The sequence below is a fragment of the Aphis gossypii genome, chromosome 1 (genome assembly GCF_020184175.1).
Source record: "Aphis gossypii isolate Hap1 chromosome 1, ASM2018417v2, whole genome shotgun sequence".
Classification (NCBI taxonomy): domain Eukaryota; kingdom Metazoa; phylum Arthropoda; class Insecta; order Hemiptera; family Aphididae; genus Aphis; species Aphis gossypii.
Window position 1 is genome coordinate 64,005,050 of NC_065530.1, and position 21,544 is coordinate 64,026,593.

Here is a 21,544-nt window from a genome sequence, read left to right on the forward strand (position 1 = left end):
TAATTTAAAGAATAGTACTATTTATATAATGTTATTACTTATTTCTTATAAATACATCACCAATTTAACGACCATTGATCAAGAATGAAGTAAGATTAAAACATGAATAATAAAAATGTATACATTTTATGATGCTAATACTATAATCATAATATATATTTAATTGTAATAAAATAATAAAAATGGGATTCAAATTAAAACCCTTAGAAAATAATAAATAAAGAAAAAATTTATACTACGAATAAGATAAGATACTTATTTTTTGAAATTGTAACTACCTATATTTATCGACCATAGAACAATTTATAATAATTTTAACACAGAGAAATTTTTTCTATTTCACAAAATCTAGTAAAATTTGTATACAATATATAACAATTTTATTTTAAGATATAACAATATTAATTTAAAATTTATAAAAATAGATTATTTTTTTTTTTGTAAAACCAAAAACAATGCGATATGCATGCGGAAGTCTAAAATAGTTTTATTTGATACTAAAAAATAATTATCAAACACTTCGAAATTTTAGATACGAAAATAATAGATATTAAACCTATATGATAAATTAATAAAAAAATAGATTATGTTTTAATGATATCTGAACAATTATATGTATTTTTAATGTTAACGATTAATAAGAAATATTATACATATAATATTATATACATATTAATATATTAATATTATATATAGAATATTTCAAATTGTTGCAAATTGAATGTAGTAACACGACATTATTAAATCATAGAGCCTACTACTTCAATTGACTGATACAAAAGTTGTTTGATATAAATAAAAATAAAAAAATCCAGGTGACATTGAGAATTTTATCACCATCGCGTACTCATGAAGGGAAGAAAGTATTGAAGCAAATACATTCTTGTGCGATTTTGAGAGGAATGAGTTAGGGTTATAGCCAATGAACCGTAGTATCCATCGAATTTGTAAAAAGGGGACATTATTGTTGCCGGAGTAAACAAGAAACGACAACATGTACGTCAAAGAAAACATCTCACAAAAATGCAATACACGTATATAATAACACTATTGAATTAAAAAAAATATTATATTAAATATTATGCTATACCACTATTTAATATAATATTATAGTATATACTTGAATAATTAATTAATCTAAATTTAAATATAATATTGTAATATTTACTTTATTGGTACATGATATTATTCAAAACATTTATGAAAAATATAGTTACTTATTAAATATTTGTCACATAAAAATAGATGAGAATGCAATTTTTCAGTTATTTTATTTAAATGATTAAAAATTTATAACTATAGGTTGACATTTTGTTAAAATCTACAAAAATTAAAAAATATACGGTCAAAATAATTGTATTATATTACAATATTTTATTAATTGAATATTTTTAATAAGTCGATTGAAAATTAATGCCGGTAACTGACAGTTTACTTTAAAATTTATATAAATCAATATATATTTATGTATGTCACTTATGTTGACTTACGAAAGAGGCAATACCTGTCTTGCGACAGGAAAAAACCGCAATCAGTCTTATTAAAACATCGTCGATAAATCTTAGAACCTCTGTATTTCTGTTTTATTGTGAAGTGGGACGATGGAAGTTACGTGGGCGGAAATAGTGTTAGAAAGAAGGTATGCAATGTAAAATTTCAGAATAAAAAAAAACGGAGGTTTTGGCCACAATAATTGGACGAATTGAAACGTAGACAAATTATTGTTTTGTACAAGAACTGAAAAATGGCGTGAATGCAATAGGAAGGCAGTAATGAAATGTTGAACTTCATCAATAACGTCGAAAGCGACAGCGACAAGCTTATTAGTAGAAACCCGAAAAAAAATGTATTACGATACATTAAAAGTTTATCAACATTTTGTCGAAAACACTTGTTACGAATTTATATCATATTGACGACAGCAAGTTAGGCAATAGGAAAAAAATTGTTTTGATAAACAAGTGATTAATTACATTGAAACAAACTTTTTTTAAATAATAAATATCAAATAATACATTTATCTACATATATAAATAAATAACATTAAAACTAGAAAAACTCGGTAAAAATCTATATAATATAGCTTATGTGTCACCTAGTTATAGACCAGCAAACTGCTAGTTTTGAAAATATCCTCATGGGAGGCTACAGTCCTAACAAGATTAATCGACCAAGGCATGGTCGTCAATCACCAGGCAAATAAGAAACTACGAACTATATAAAAAAAAAAAAAACAAAAACAGAACAATCGTTCGAATAGCAAATGTCTGAAAACCCCAGTGGTACACTAACGATGTTAAGACATAATACGTATTATACAATATATACTAAAGCAATTTTCCGTAATAAAAAAATAAATAAAACTAATAATTAGTTGTGGACAGTAATTTTAGTATCTTTGGTCAAATAATATATAATGTCGTATAAAATATAACCTGCAAGTACGTAATTTTCAAGCCAAGTATCAAAATATCACGCTTAACTTTGATCAAAATAACAATTTCACGAATGTGAAAAACAAATAGTTGCGTATTCGGTTTAACGTGCCAAGAAGAAATGCCAAGATTGTTGATAAATATAGATAATTGCACCGGATATTTTTACATGTATTTACTTCAATACGTATTGATTTTCTTATCAAAGTATCAATTATTGAGAATTGATTTTTCATAATATTTTAGTGTCACTTACGTTTGTATAGTCGATAAAAATAAATATATATATATATATTACTCATTAATTTGATATTGAAATAAATAAGTTGTATCTCAACACGTTTTCGTATAGATTGTAACGATCTCGCTCGTTATTACGTTACCTAACGCAACAAGCTTATAATTTTGTAACTGTCATATACGATACCACAATTCATAGTTAAATCACGCACATTTACTCTTAGATCTTCCATAACATATTATGGAGTTACTGCTCAGTATATTTTGAATATAGCAAATAATATGTGTTAAACAACGAATGGATAGATTATGTTTTGTCTTGATTGTTTTTTTGACGAGCGCATAAACTCAGCTGAATTTAATATTTATATATTATTATGTATATATTATCTTCTATTTGGATTTATTTTATGTTATCAATATTTTTATGTACGTAGTGTACGCTTTTGAACAAAACGGAAATGAACAGAACACCGGCATTGTCCGGATATTACGTTAATAATAATAAAAAAGATCTTATTCAAACATGGTCTTCCGTAATAATAATAATAATAAATGCGCAGATCAAAATATATCATCTAAATATGCAGTGCTACAACATAACAGCATAACGTATATTTCTACAGCCATACGAAATTATAATATGACTGTAATCATTCCGTAAAACTCGCGTGCTATTGTCGTCGTTGTCGTCGTCTTACCGCCATAGCTATAGTAATAATATTCTTATTACGTGTCACCATAATAATACACCGTAATAATTTACCCGTGATATGGAAAAATATATCGGAAATGTGTTCGCATTTCCGAACGAGAAAATTCGATACAATATATCATAACAATATATGTCGTCGCCAAACATTCCAAACATTCGAAAAATGTCGTTTACACGTCGGTGGCGGTGATGACAAATTATAGAATTCGCCGGAGCGGATCCTTTCCAAGAACACCAAAAATAACGACCTAACCCTTTGATGTTTGCAGCTACTACGAGTACGATGTACGTAGGTATATATAATAGTGTGCTTTGGGATGTACAGCTTTTTCCCTTATATATTTATATATATTTAAGACATGAGCGCGGGAAATTGAAAAAGTCACTCAACCGTATTTCACTTTAGTTAGACATATTATATATTATATAAATGTTTATGAATTCGACTACAATATGTACTCACTGCAGTTTGTTATTAATTCAGCGCGTATCACAGAAGAAAACAATGTCATAAAATATTTAATAATTTACTTTTTTAAAGAAAATACTTTAGGAGACGTGAACAGCAGTTCATATATTATTATAATTATAATATCTAATATAATATTCCCAATAGTAATAATAATAAAAACAAGAACGTTTATCAAGAATACTTGGTACATTAAAATTGCATAAACATCTATATATATAAATACATTAACTTTTCACCTTGACATTTTATAAAAACTTACTTAAGACCAATGATATCGACCATCGGGTCGGCATAACACCTATATGGTACAATGCATGGCTTATTACAGCTAGTCAAACAAACAGAGTATAATAATATTAGCAGTAGCGTTATACATAAGGTTAACACAAAGGATAATTGTAATCGTATAGCATAATATTATACATGGATAGTATTAAATATTTGGATAGGAAATTAAAAATAATAATACGATTTATTTTGGTATTTACACAAAGAAATATTTTTTATTATGTTGGTTTGAAAATGGTTAGGTAGAAATGTTTTATATTTTCATTTCCAATATATTCGTTATCCTAATATAATATAATAATATATTGTTATGTAACACAACGACATAAATAATAAAAATAATTCATTTATATTATACTATGAATAATATACGCGTATATTCGAAGAGGAATATTAGAGTTGAATGAAAATTTAAAAGCGTTTTTAACGTTTACACGTGAATCACTATGAATACTCGTGGATTTAAATCTTTCACCCGGTAAAGTAGCCGATGACCTTATTGACATTATCTCTCATTGAATAAATTACATACAAATGAATAAAAAAATATGGTGACTTTGTTCATAGAATATGAATTATATAATGTCCAGATTTTTTAAATTAAATTAGATTGAGAGCACCACTATATACTGTATTAGCGCTCCTAATATAGTATCCTCCAGGGCAAAAAATAAAACATTAATAATATTCGAGTGTGTCATATGTATTAATAATGGTATTTAATATATAGTATGGTTTAATTTTTATGATATTTATTTTAACGACTCTAGTACAAAACGTTAAAAAAGAAATTAAAAATGTAATATAGATTTTATAAATTAAAATTTTATTGTACTAAAATAATATTATAAATAGCAGATGCGGCAAACTTGCAGTTTGTGTCTTAATTATAAATAATAATAAAGTTATGTAATTATTTTTAAGAGTTTTAATTTTTTTTCGGTTTACATTTATAAAAATTATCGAATTATATAAAATTTACTTTAACATTTTTGGATATTTATATTATTGTATTTATTCATGTGGTGGTTTGCGAATTTACTTATATTAGCCACCCTTGCTATATAGCATATTAGCATGTATTAAAATATATTACTTAGATATGTATGTATAATATATCATCATTTTTTAAAAACACAGAAATAGTGGCAGTGGCAGCATTGTAGATGAGGGTCGTGTGAGTAGCGGACATAAAGCTCACGGGGACTTTACCGGAGGGGTAGGCTTAATGTAAATATGCTCATCGTCAGGTGCATTAGGAAAGGATTAATGGTTCCAAACGTTGTTATTTGTACGCATAAACTGCTGCATATAAGATAAAACCGCCTCTGGGGTCCTACACGTTGGCGGGAGACGACGGTGTTGTTTGATTAGTGTCCTGACGAATGAACGAAGACCGGAGGGGAACGCAACACGCGGAAAGTGGTGGCTACGATGGCGGCCAGGTAATGCGGTAGAGTGAAAGGACTATAATGATAATTTTTTGAAAAAAAAAATACATTTTAATATACAGTTATTTTGTTTGTGTTATCGTACATTATATTATTGTGTACCTATATTACCACTAGGATCTCGGATGTAGTAAGGATATTACTTATTAGAACGTGGAGAAAAAATAAAAACGAGCGCTCCAAATGTATGTATTATATTTGTTACTTATATTGCATTTGACTATAATAAATTACACACGCACTACCGTATACGTCTGTGATACCGAAGCTTCTGGTCTTAAAAATGTAAGCTTCTTAATAGTCATAGATTGTCATTTTTTAATTTTAATGAGGCTATTGAATTTGATTTTATTTAATCCTTCAAATAATTTTTTAGAGAACAATATTTTATACGGGCCAAGCGATAAAAATATGATTTTTTTTCTTATCAAAGATTATTTTGTGTTTTTAAATATATCATGGAGTATTATAGTTGGTATAATGGCGTAACCTACTGCTATTTGATTGCCATGTCGAATTATAGATGTATACCTATTGTATAAAATGTACAATTTTCATTATGTATACTTATAAATAATATTGAGCGATGCTGTGACAAATGCAGTATATAACACTGTCCTAAAATATAACATTTCGTTAATTTAAAACTATCTGGTGATTTTTTTTTAGGTATTTATTTTTAAATTCTTACTTGAAAGTGAATAAAAGGTTAATAACTATTGTAGATTTATGCGATTACTTAAGATATGGCTGTAAGTCTATAAGACGTGAACACGTATAGTAAATTTCCTGATTAAATATGCATGAATACAATTTTTTTATTTACATGTGTACATGGATGTCGTATTCACGTACATATTAATTCATGTGTTCAATCAAAATTTCTAATTGTAACATTATAAATACCTACCTTTAAAATGTTAGTTGCATACATATACATATATACAGTATAATCAGTGTTTACCTTAAAGTTGTTTTGACAGTAGGAGCTTTGGATAAAATCTTAAAAAAAATAGCACTATGCAGTATAACTAACAAGTATATAACTGACTAATTTATACATTGCATATATATATTTACCGAGTAAAGTACACATATACGTGAGTTACTTGTAAATTCTGAAAGCTAGTGCTTAAATAATTGATTTATTAATACTGAAAAACGTTTACAAAATACTTCTTGAAACTTCGAAGTTAAGAAAATGTACTTAGATACTTAATTAAACAGAAGGAATACATAATCTCTGTGAATTCTGATAGAATTATTAATAAATATTAACTTGAATTGCCATTCCGTCGACGATTTTATAATTTAAAAACAAATTAAAAACCCTCTCAATATTTAAATGCAGCATAGCTGTATTGTTTTTTTTTTTTTTTTAATTTAAAAACGCATCCGAAAAGTTTTCCTTTTATTGAATAAATGTAATAATAAGTCAGAAAAATTAATTTCGAAAAACGACATTTTATATCTTTTTTTTTTATATAATACACTACGACGGTTTAACTATATAATAATAATATCAACAGTAATTTTATTTTTTGCTGGTGTTTACGTTTGAAGGGTCTGTGTTGCGGTTCTTTCAGGTGGAAATATTACCACAGACTCGAACAGTCGTCACAGTAGGCATTAGGAAAAAAAGGGAAAACCGAAAGACCGCGGTGCGAATCCGTCATTGTCGTTCGTCGGCCACGGTGATACAAGAGGGTGAAAACCCGATTTATTAAAACGTCCAAACTTTTGCTGGGCCGGTTAAAAAGGGAAAAGAAAAAAATATATATTATTATTTAGTCCTTAACTCATTTAAGCCCTCGAGGCGTAATTAAAACCGGAAAAGATACTATACCCATATATATACACAATCCTTCAGCAGAGGAGTTATAATATTATTGCGTGTCTTTTGTTATATTATATTTCAAATGAAATTTCTCCCGAATTATAGTCTGCTGTAAGAGTGTACGTTTGCGTATATATAATATGTATTTAAGAAGCTTACGGGAAATCGAATATTATAGCGAATGAGTTTCATCTATATCATAATAATACGACGATATAGAGACATTTACGTAGATGCTTTTATAATACCTATGTATAACTTTATGAGTACACAACACACGCGATATTGTAATTATAAAATACACACAACAATTGTCTGTCTTCAAGTGTGAGTTCAACACGAAATTATAACTGATATTGTTATTGTATAAAATATATTCTATTTAATATAAATTAATACAAAACAAATCAGAACAACAGATATTGCAATATCATATCATTATTGTCGTTTGTGTGATACACTAGCTCTACTGCAGAATAGTTATAAAACATCATCATGTGAATATTCCGAAAATATGTTAAATCTCATTTCCCGTATTTATATACTCGTATATGTATATTAGGATGTATATGTACACAAATACAGAGTGTTGACGAAGATAAACCATGATTATATTTATTCACCAGTTTCTGTGATAAGCTCACTAAGACGTATATATTATATAAGTTTATTTCAAACAGCTTTAGGATATTATAAATCGTAATCCACCCCGACAAACGACTACTGTTCGAGGCATAGCTTTATATACCTACAATAAACTAAATATCTATGTATAATATATATATATATTATCTAAATCCAACAGTTAAATATTTGATCTCAACGCCATCTTATTCATTTGAATGAACACAATATTACCAGTTTATTATTGAATGTCACTTATAAAGGTATATTAATAAATAATTTAGGCTCCCATTATATTTCATTTTTAAATCGCGATTCACCACGATGTAGATAACTTCAGTCTTCCCTATAACATTTTATAACTTATTATTATATAAACTTCAAATTGATATGACTGTTATCTCATAAAAATAATTTATGAATACGTATGTGGGTACCTAAATATTTGGCTAGATATACTTAGCACATGTACAGTACCTATATATGTAGAAACTATAAATATACCCCGATTGAAGTCACATCAACGCTCATCCACCTGGGATTGACGCATCCGACTCGTAAAGATAATATTTTAATGTTTTGTCAACATAATACATGATAAAACTACACCAAATGTCGTATGCATTAAAAAAAAATCCCAAAACACAAACAAAGTCGTCAAGACCTCTAAACAAATTTTCATATCGTATGCAATTATGTTATACTATATAACCACATATTAACACAGATGACAAAAAAAAAAAAATTTTAAAAAATACATAGAAAAGTGTAACAATGGCTATAGGAAATTTAACAAAAGACAATAGACCTAACGTTATCTAACCATGTGATATTATAGGTATATATAGATATATACCACGGAGGGTGTGGTTTGAACGCGTTTGCGAAGAATGAAGCGTTCCCGATGTCACGGTGGCGGTGAAACACAATTTATAGTCATCGGCTGCGTCACGGAATCTGACTGTGGCAACTTTCGACGTGGGAAAAACACGACTGTTCGTAGCCTTTTATTTCATTATATATCATCTACGCGTATCCGTACACAACGTCAATAACAACAACAATAATAATAATAATAATAATAATAATAATAATATATCGAACTCAAATGCGACGTATGTATATTATATTTTACTTCTAGAAAATCATTAGGGAGGGGCAGCGGCAAAAATGTTTATTTCAAAAGAGAAGCCGCTGACCGGACGACGAAGTACACGGATGTTTGGCATTCTAAGCGTGTATAATACGCCTCTATAGTCTCAACCATATGCATGTATACAGGTACAATGAGAGAGAATTAATAGACGGAATTCCGTCTGAGTTTCGTAAAATGTCATTATAGATATATATAACTGCATACGGGGAGGGAAAAAACATATTATTATTATTATTATTATTATCGTCGTCATGTAGATAAAAGCAGAAGAAATCGTCCTCGAAAGGAAAACGAGACAATTTTTTACAATTATATTATATTGTGTATGTAGGAATAGATACAATAAATTACAGGACTCTAACGCTTGTTTAACACGACGACTGTATCCATTTTTAATGTATAGTTAAAATACATAGATATTAGATAATAAACACTTTTCAATTATATAAGAAGAGACAAATAAGTTTAAACATAAAACAATATAAAACGGGTAAACGGGAGATGGGAGATGTGCGTTTAAAAACATCATCAAAATAACATATTAACAACTAAAAGTGCTAAGAACATAAAAATGAAAAATGAGCAAGTACAACTATTCAACAAATCATTATTATTACAAGACAAAAGAATAAGTGAAACATCCCATAACTTATCAAAATAAAATATACTACTCGAAGCAAAATCGTAATAATGTACAAATTATAATTTAGTATCCACTTTAATTTTAAATGGATTTTTATACTACTAGTGGTTTTTTACATCCAATAAATATATTATTTAATTATTATTAAAGTGTTTGAATTGTATAAATATTAGTTTAAGTTTCAGCTACAACGCAAAACTTTGTTTTTTAAATGTATAACTTGAAATATGTATAAATACGAATTGATACTTTTGCTATAGATTAATTTGTGTTCTACATATATCATAATATTATATTTATGTCAATGTTGGTATAAAATACATTAATACATTGATATATTAATTATAATAAATACCACCGTAAAACACTCGTTATTTAAAATTATGAAAATATTATTTCGACAATTTAACGAAGAAAAAAACGAACATAACTCGATTTAAAAATATACCAAAGGAAAACTTCATCTAAAAATTAAAAAAAAATCGAATTATAAACTTTTTTTCTTTCGATCTCGCCTTAACTGCTCAAGTTTTTAGTAACTTAAAAAATTATTGCTAGCCCGCGAGCAAGAACCAAACATGTAATAATATATAACTATGTTACGACAGTGCACAATATACATTTATAGCGTAATAACGCTTATATTATATTTTATAGCACACTAAATATTTCACTCCACAGAAAGTCGTTCTTTTAGGTACCTAACTATGTGTACTTTAAGGCCAATTTTGAATATTTTAAAACAGCCTCCGGTCAGTCGCACAGTATTATAATATTATCATCACGCGCTTATTCAACCGTGTCCAGTTCAACCGTTTATACGCGTAGGTACCTATATATAATATGTGCAAAGGACTTTATTATATACTTCCGGCTTTTGATCTTCGATGGATCCCGGGTGCTAGCACGTGCGGGAATAAAATAAAAACAATCTTGCGGGCAATTTATACTTCGTGTGAGACGTAGCCGGCATACATTTTTAATACGCGAATCCTTTGAAGACGAGGATATATATCACTACCATCACTGTAAAATCAAACTCAACGAGCCTCAACCGAACGGCGAATAAAAAAAGTAATAATAAAAACACTTTGACGGTAATTTAATTTTAAACTAAATTATGTCACGTATAGTATATATTTAGAATTCGGCATGTGAATGAGTGAAATTAATAGTAGGCCACCGTTTCTCGTGTACATTTGTAGATTTTGCGGTTTTAAAAGGAAGTGTGATGCGTATACCACGTACGTGTTAACGTATTTTATACATACCAGTTAAGAGTATTTCATAATTATTTTATGCTAGACAAACGCTCTCAATAATAAAAACATTATGGCGCTATACCGATCTGTTTTTAAATTTTTCAGAAAAACGATATTGAATATACACGTAATAGTTCACCACCTAAACAAGGGTTATTAATTATTAAACAAGACAACTTACCAAGCGTTTTCGGGTCCATTTTTACATTTAATAATAAATTGAGTAAAATGTTGATTTTTGAAACTTTTAAATATATTTAAAAACCATGCTTTTGAGTTCTTGATATTTTTTTGTACAGCTTAAAGATAAGTGTCCTGTGATCATACAAATTCAATATTAAATAATTTAATGTATAAACTGAGCGCTATTCTTTAAAAAACACAATTTTCACATGACATTTTTCCAAAGGTGAATATACAACATTTTGATAACTTTAAAATATTATGGACTTTAAGCATATTTAAAAATACTAAAAATCAAATTTAAAATAATTGCGTTATTAAAGAAAAAGGTTGGGGCGAGCATGGTAGTTGAAATAAATTAAATTTTATATTATTATCATACCAATACCAATAAACTTATTTTCAGTCATAATATATAGTCACATACATGTATAGTCTGTTACAAAAATAAATAAAAGTCACATATTTACACGTATTTGTGCATTAAATAAATAAAAAAATATCCTATACAAGCATACATAATGATACAAAATGTATAAAACTTCTTACTTTAATTAAACATTTTAAAAATCCAATCCAAAAGTTAAACGAAGTAACATTTTCTATTTTTATTATTGTAAGTTACAACATTAAAAAATATAAATTTAAATCTATTATAAAATATTACTACAAAAAAAAAAATAAATAAATAAATACAGAAATACATTTCCTAAAACAAACGGAAATGATGTACAGATTAATTTATATAATCAAAATATAATGTAAATAATTGTAAGTTGTAGCAAATAATTAACCACTACGTTTAAGTCTTAAATAAAAAAAAAAAAATAGCAATAATAAAAATATTAAGCCACAACCAGTTCTATATACCTACCTCGAAAATGTAACTGAAAGTTGTATCATAATCAAAAACGGATTTATATAAAAAGAACTTTTTTCTTATTATTTACATTATTTATATACAAGTACATGCATTTTACCTATTATACCTTACTCCGAAGTTGGATGTGTATATAATATCATTGGAAGGTCTATTTTAATATTTCATTGTTGAGTTTATAAATAAAAAAACTGTATCGTGAATTTTAATATAAAAAATTTAAAAAAAAAACCACTCATACTATATTGGTCTTAACACTATACAAACTGAAGTAGTCTGTGGGTTATTAATTTTCGATTGAAACGCTATATGCACACAAACTCATAAATACATATAGCTCGTGCAGACGCATAAATCATTGGTATTCAAATTTTATCTATAGGGGTTGTTCAAACGGGTTTTTGCATTGTGTCAACGTGCCAAGAAAATATAGCAATACAAAATACTTTTTATCGTATTATTCACATTTAAAACACTTACGGTTTCAGAAAATAATAATAATATTACTTCTGAAATTTAGATATCATCATAATAAGTTATTATTTCTAATAATTCAAATTATAGCTTATAACAGCGTTTCTCAAATAATTGTGTTCTTATACTATAAACCTCATAATATTAAATTAAACAATAGCGCTATACAATTTGTAATATTAACAAACTTTATAATGAGTATATATCGGCATTTGTGTAAGAATTAATTTACAACAAAAAACAAATATAAAAATAATGTTAAAATATAAAAAAATAATCATTCAATGTGTACACATAATATATAATTAAGTTTCCCAAAATTAAAATTGTTTTAATAAGTTTTTGATTTTTGATTTAACAAGTTCTTTAGTTTAATTAATTTTTGTTATTTTCTTAGCTTGTCCAAAATGAAAAAAAGGTTTTGCAAGATTATTTTTTTTGTATATACTTTTGTAAGTTGATTAAAAAAGATAACAATTTCATTGGTTAAATGCACAATTAATTAAATATTTTATAGTAATATAATATAATAAATAGGTACTCATCGTAGTTTTATAGTTATTATATTATATTACCTATCTATAACTAGATAAAAATTTAAACTACTATAAAATCGTATTAGAATATTACATGTTTTCCTACAAATAAGATAGAAAAAAAATGAAGTACAACTAGGTACACATTGTATGACTATTTCATTAGTATTTAATGTATTTAAATTGTCCTTGCAGAATTAAGGTTCTATTCATTTTAGTTATATTATAACACAAAAACAAATAACTAGAAAATCTGATTTAATAGAAAATATCTAATATATTGTATTAATAGTATAATAAAAACAGAATAATACAGAATTATATTGGTTTTTTTTCAAGTAATTTGAAAAACAATACAATAATAAATATTAATATTGTACAAGCAACTAATATTAGTTTAGTTCCACGAATAAAATTTAATATTTTTTTTAGTCAGATAAAATACATTAGTTTGAATAAACTATTAAAATAAATATATTAGACAGTAAATAACTGTAAATAACTATACCTGTATAGTGTATAATTATTAATTATATATTAATTGCTCAAACTTCCAATTACAATTTATGTTTTATCCATGTAATAACCCAAAAGTCAAAACTATTAATAGTGAAATAATTTTCATATATAATTTGTGAATGTTGTTTTCGAGATAACCAATTGTGAATAATAAATTATTTTTATGTTTAATCTATGATTTATGAGTCAAGAGCTTAAACGATATCTTTACATTTGTACTCATATATTATGATTATTTACAAAATAATAATAATAATACTAAATAAAACATTTTATTTTTTATTATTAAATTATTTTTTATCTACAGATTACGTTTATTTTATTATATTTGTATTATACATACCAGAAACATTTTTTTTAATAAGAACATAAAACAATATTTAAATTCGTAAAACTGAATTAGGTATATTTTAATTAATTTTAAAAAACCCTATAGCTATTTTATACTACTTTTTGCTTTAGATATTATCATATGATAAAATCATTATTATATTAGAACAATACATTTTATTGAATTACAATTAATAGACGATAATCATCCTTTGAAGTATAAAAAAAAACTATTATTTTTAAATTTAAATTTATGAAAATAATAAATTGTGAACAATAACTCGATATGTACATCAGTTTAACTAAGATAAAGAGAAATGTGGACAATGAATAGTTAAATTTATTGTTGTATTACTATATTAATATTTATATTTGTGTTCAGTTGTTTATAACTTTATATAATAATGATGTGATAAACGCTGTTTATAATAAATTACACATCTTTATTTTGCAGGCTTCCAATGTGTGCATAGGTATAATATTATTATAAATGTGGAGGTTTAAAAAAATAAAAAGATGATCCAATATACACAAACATAATTCAGTTATTCTTTCTGTATAAAGTAACCGACAAAAAAACGATGATTGACACGATTTAAATTTATAAGTATCTACAAATATATTTTCGAATTTTTTTTTCACAGACAAACGGATCACTTCAGCGAAGTTTGAAATAAGCGTGCGACATTATTTTGGATATTGGCCAAAAATAATACAACTCCATCCGGAGTGGCAATAATAACCGACTTTTATTTACTTTCGCGTGTACACATAGACACTCGGCAGTTGGCATAAGTCCATTGAACAAAAGAGCTGTGACTTACCGTTTGAAAAAGAATCAATGAAAAAAGAACATATATTTATTTTATTTTTTTCTTTACGAAAATAGTGTGGACTAGGTGAAATTCTATAAAACATTTTCCCCGAGAATTAATGCAATCATATATTTTTGCATTCTTAATATAAAACTTTTTATGTGCGAATATATACCTACTGAGTGATTATTTTATCGAACAACATTCATTATATCAAAATCAATTAACATTTCTAAAAAAAAAAATTTGATAGTTTCAAGTCAAAATAAAATATCACTTTATTTAAAAATTATATTTTTGAATATTTTCTATCGCTATTATTTTTTAAGTTTTTTTACTGTTTTGTGTAACATCATATATTTTTAACTTCATATTCCGAAACAGAATACTTTTCAAAGTATTTTGATACATAAAAATCGAAATTTAGAAGATAAGTTTACGAGTTATAACATATAAGTATTATAAGTATTTAAATTTTTGATTAACGGAGTAAAATGATACCCCGAAAAATGTTGTTCAACCATTTCGCTTACCAAAGCTTAAATATGAAATTAAATGTATGTATATAGGTATATAATTTTAATTTTGTTTAGTTTTGACTAGCAATTGTGTAAAAATAATTTAACATTTTATTTAAAAAACGTTAATATATTTTCAAATAATGATTATTGTTCGATAAAAGAATCACTTATGTATATATGTATACACGCGCGAGTGGCCAAAAGCATTAACCGTGTAATATTTGTTGAGTTTTCATCAATTGCGACGGACATCTTAACCTCTATTTTTATTTTATCTATGTCCAAGATAACTTAATTACAAGCAAGCCCACGACAAACATAAAATCGACAGAATAAACTAACTTGAAAACAATAATTACAATTAAATAACTATCGCGATCGTGTTCAAACGGATGTACTTTTAGTTTGTCACGTAACCTCATTTCATAAATATAGATTCCAAAATAACAGAGAATAGGTTTTAATTTTTTTTATTCTTTTGTAGTAGTAAAAGATATATAATACATGTATTACAATTTGTTTTTCATAGTAATATTATATTTTAATGATAAATATGGAACATACATAATATGGAATTTGATTTAAAATTATAGATTTGAAAAAGATTTAAATAATTTGTTTATGTAATATAATATTATATGTATTGAATCTTTATACTGCATAAATCATTATGATATTAGCTGTTTGTATATAATAGTTAACACTTAACGTAATAATTAAAAATATATTTTGCATGTTAGCAAAACTTAAGCAAACTTAAATAAACTTTCCCAGACTTATTGAGTTTGACAATTCATAAGTAACTGCATTATAGTTATTACAAAATTAATCAACAAATTTGGTTTCGTTTATTTTTATTATTATTATTTTTTATGATAAAATGGAGAACGTCAAATGAATAAGCAATTTCGTGAAAAAAAATATGTTTTTATGTTTTTTCTTGTTATCTTATAATCTTTGTCCACTGTTTTGCAGAATAAAATGTTAACTACTGTCTACTATAAAACCGTTCGTTAAAGGTAATATAAAGGTAATAGTTATTTATAATGTTGATGACAATATTGCTGTTAGCGCTAACTCGGTAATAAAATAACTAACGATATTAAAAACATCGTACTATTTTAATGAACCAGTGACAACTACATGTTAGTATATTTATGTATACAATATATAAGCATGAATATAATCTACATCACAAAATAAAATAAATAAAAAAAGATATAATGCTCAAAAGTACCATTTTAAAAATAATTTATCTTATAAATAAATCGATTTAAAATTTTGGGAGGTATAATTATACTCAAGATTAATATACATTTCCAATATTGAACCCAAAACTAACATTTATAAATTTTGTCTAAGCGTGTAACAGATACAATTCAATTTATGTTGATAATACTAATTGTATTTTATGTTGTAATATGTCAGAAATGTAAAAACGGTAATGACTAAATATTAGACTTATCGAGTAGATATTTTATACATTTTTTTTAAATACAATAATAGTAATATAATCAACAGTGACATGAAAGTGGTTTAATTTAAATGGAGAAACACCGTCATGTTTCAATTCTTTCCTCTCTAATTAAAATTAAAATCATGTTGGATATAAACGATCCTATTTAAATTATTAAGCATTACAATTATTATGATTTGACCACGGTGTCATCGCACACGTCATAACTAATTGTTGATCTTGTCAAAAATGAGATGCTTTGGGGGATAACAAATCGTTTTGCGGAAATGCGTTCAAACAAATGATATACATAATAATGGTCTTTATCTCTTAATACATTTTTTGGTTGTTTTGCGCTGTAAGGGGAAAGAACATTTCGCAACACACAGAGAAAAACTAATTAAATCTCCAGCCAGAGTATTAAAATATTCAGGGGTCTCTTCTCGGCCGAGAGAATGTGCTCTTTGTTATTATCTCTAGTACCACCCTCCTCGTCCCCATATTATTCATCACAGGCGATGTTTTAATTTAGCCCAGGGAACTAAACGAACTGAGTTTTCTTATTCGATCAATTTTTAAGCCTTCATCTTAATTTTTGGGAGAGACTCAATATTGTCGAGAAAAAACCAAAACAAAATTGTATTATATGATACATAATTATATTTATTGATGAAATAAAAACTGATAAATAATACGAGTAAACGATATTAACGATATTATGTTTATATTCAGAGAAGGAGGGGTGACGGAACCATATTGTCTTGTTTTAGAACAATTTCAAATAAACCCCTTTAAAAATTCAATATGAACTTGCATGTCAGACAGGTATGTATGACACAAAAATTTCTAGGATTATTAGGATTATTCGGCGTTACCCACTAGTTGACTAGTCTATTAGGTATTTCCAAAATCATTATTTTTATGAAATTTTATATTGCAATTATTTTTATTTTTCTGTAGTTTTTTATATTAAGTATTTTGCTATTTCAGTTATCTTAAACTATAATAATTATCATTTATTATTGTCACTGTTGTTATTATCATATAGGAGGATAATGTTGAATGATAAAAATATCCGTATTTGTTCATAGAAATTCATTTTTACAAGTATCGACGTTGCATAACTGAGTCGGCAATAACTAAAGATATTACCATGAATGATTATTAAATGTACAATATATTCGTTATTACTTGTACAGCGTCTTTTAGTGTTTATGACTTTTAATTATACTATTCAGTGTCGTACAGCAAATATAATTGCCAGGGTATTATTATTTTATTATTAAGTTACACCAGTATCATTTAGGGACAGATCAAGTTAGAAACCATTCATTATTTTTCATACTGTATTATACTGTAATAATGATTTAGGGGCCCCCGCATTATTTTGTTCTTGGTCCCAAAAAACTTTAGGACGTCTCTGATTATAGGTATACTCTTATTAAATATATGAAAATTTTGTAGTTCGGTTTATAGATAAAATAATGTGTTAAGTCAATAGCATTACGTGAATACAATCGTTTTTCGTATTTTTCAGTTATATTCTAAGCACGAATTGCCGACGAAGTTTCGGAATGTTTATACGAAGAAAGTTTTTTCGCCGATTTCGAAAAGCTAATGGCCTTGAAATTGCCGGCTTGCATTGTGCCGTTCTTTTATCGTCTTCACGGCAAAATGACCGGAAACGAAATCCACAGTTAACCTAATGACTATACAATCTGGAAGTGCACTGGAATTACGACTGTCATTACGCACACCAATAATTCGTCACCACGGTATTCGCGTACATAATATATTTAAAATACGTTTCATTCTTGCGGAAGCCCATTTAAACGTATTACATTTGTTTCGCTACCCAATAACTAATATAAATCGAATGAATTTCGAATCACAGATTTAAATTACATTTCTACGACAATAATGCATCAAATAATATTTCGTCGACCAAATAACTACTATCGCAATACTACATTCCAATATCATGGTTTAGTGAAATTGTCTTAATAATTGAATTTTGTAAATAATTATTATTGTAATACAATAATATATATATAGGTATTTATATTATTGTATTTATGCAAGTACGCAAAACCATATGCATATTAATAGGTAATAAGTTTTGGAATATTTTAGATTTAATTTAGACTCCACGTTTCAAAATGATTTAATTGGCCAAAATATACCATTATGACATTATGAAATACATTTTACATTGTATTTAAAATTTAAATATGAATCATATTAAATAAACGAAAATAATCAAAACAAACAGACTATAACAAAAAGGTTTATAAAATATGTATACATTTTCTACATATATTGTGCTGTATATTAAGTAATAAGGTAAATATTATATAATATATATTATTATTAGTTATTAATGATTATACGAGATAAGACTTCATTAAATTTTTAGTTACAACAAATTATTGTATTTATTTATTTTACTGGTAAGCAAACAACAATTTTTAAAAATATTTTAGTGTTAAACATCGATTGGTATTGGATATTATTTACTGATAAACCACTTGATATTCAAATAGAAACGAACAACAAATCTCGCCTTTACAATTAATTATGTACACGTACACAAATGATTTTAAACAGAAAATAATTTGATCAACATATTCGTGCACTCGAGCAAGAGGTTTTTTTTTAAATGATAAAATACTCTTTTAGGTACCTTGTAGATACTTACATATACCGATATAAATTATGCATTTGAAAGAAAATAATATTCAGAATTTTTAAAAAAAAAATGTTTCAAGCTCAACACATAATAATTATTAAAATATTAAATACAATTTTCGTCAAACAGTATTTTTTTTTTCTATTGTAAATTTAAACACATACAGAGCTATTTGATAAGTGCATTGATATATTTAACAGTTATAATGACATGTATATTTAAGATGCGTTAGAAACAAGTGAGAATAATTTAAGAGCATATCGATTAAAAAAAAAACCATTGTCAAATTAGAACGCACCTAAGATAATTACTCGTCCCACATTCTCGGGTATTTGTTTTACATTATTAGCTCTTGATTTTTAATCACACCACAACCATTAGTAATATCATCAAAAGGGTGTATGATGCTCCAGGTCTCATGTTTATTGGTAAAGTTTGGCAACAACCCTTTAGGATGTTTCCTGATATTAACCCTTTATGCTCTAGGGTGAGATGATGGCTATGGATCTAATATTCGTGGGTGGCCAAACTTTCCAAAACAACCATTCATCATTTTACTTAAGACAACTGACGAGATAGGGAAGTATTACAAATAATTTCCTTCTTATCTGCATGTTAGATATAATTTAAACATATTATTAGGGGGATAGTTAATGTGATGCACCTAAATTCAATTTCCCCATGAAAAAACAGAAATCAATCCCTTACTCCTTTTTATCATTATAAAGATTTTTGAATTCAAAAGTGGGCGAGAATTAATGAATAGTATTAGGTTTTAAATTGTAAATTTTTAACATGGGTATATATTTTAATTTTTTATAAGTATACTTACATTATATATAAGAAATATATAATAGGTATACTTTGAAACTAAAAAGAAACAAATTTAGAACAAAAGAGGTTTATTTATTATTTAAAAAAACTCTGTTATTATTCAAAAATTATCTATATAATATGTAATCTGTATAATTTACCAATATAAATATATATAATAAATTATATATTATAGTATACAAATATCATATTATGGAATAGGTGAATTTTATTATATAAATAAAATAAAATTAACATGGTGCAATATCTGCAGGAAAAATAGAAATTACTGATTAAGTATATGCCATATGTTATGGTCATATATACTATATACCTATATTATATACATTATACGTATAATGCCCTACTATATGTATTGAGCAAAGAATTTTCCAATTTTGTAAGATAGTATATAATAAATGTAAGTTTCAGAAATCAAACTATTTTCAGAAAAGAGGGCAATTTAGCATAATATGCCTTTAGGGCATTTCCCTACCAATATCTATAGGTCATTGTCCATTTGACGTATATTGTATTACAGTGCACATGATCTTAAAATTGAACCTATCAAATAGACAAAAAAAGCGTTTTTTAAGGGGTAAAAGTCAAAGCACAAATCAAAAGGAACAGTTCGTCAAATACAATATTATGGGGAAAATTCCATAGTACCATGTGTGTCAAAATAGTTCGGAATCTTGTGAAAACGATAACGATGAGTGCCATTATTACATTTTCACCCTTACCAAAAACCGTGTAGATAAGAGAAAATGTTGTTTGACGTTTGTCGGTTCGTTCAAAAAAAAAATGTCGTTCTAGTCCTTGTGACGAAAAAATAATAATAAAAAAAACTAATAAAGTATATCTTACATCAATATAATACATTGTACACCAAGAGAGAAGAGATATGTGTCATTTTCTATAGCTGTTTCGAGGACAACCCAGTCCCCCAGGAAATTGAACAAATTCGACCCTTGGCCGAACATGGTCACAGCACGAACGTGTATTGTAGCTGTTAGCGAGACAAAAAAAGAATTCAGTGAAATTGAAGAAAGAAAGTGAAAAAAAAGGATTGGATTACAAAACCACGCCACAACGGAAAGGGTGATTTATTTTGTATCCCGCTCGATTACGTCAATCATTCACATACAACAGACTGGCACAGATAATAACAATCTGGGCTGACATGATAATATTTATTTCGGTCA

The 21,544-nt window shown here is 26.5% G+C and overlaps 1 protein-coding gene across 1 annotated transcript in view; it reads right to left on the bottom strand.

The window, feature by feature from the left end:
* The window catches only part of LOC114121697 (uncharacterized), a 201,862-nt gene that overhangs the window by 127,317 nt on the left and 53,001 nt on the right, over positions 1 to 21,544 (bottom strand). The gene's annotated exons all lie outside the window — the stretch shown is intronic.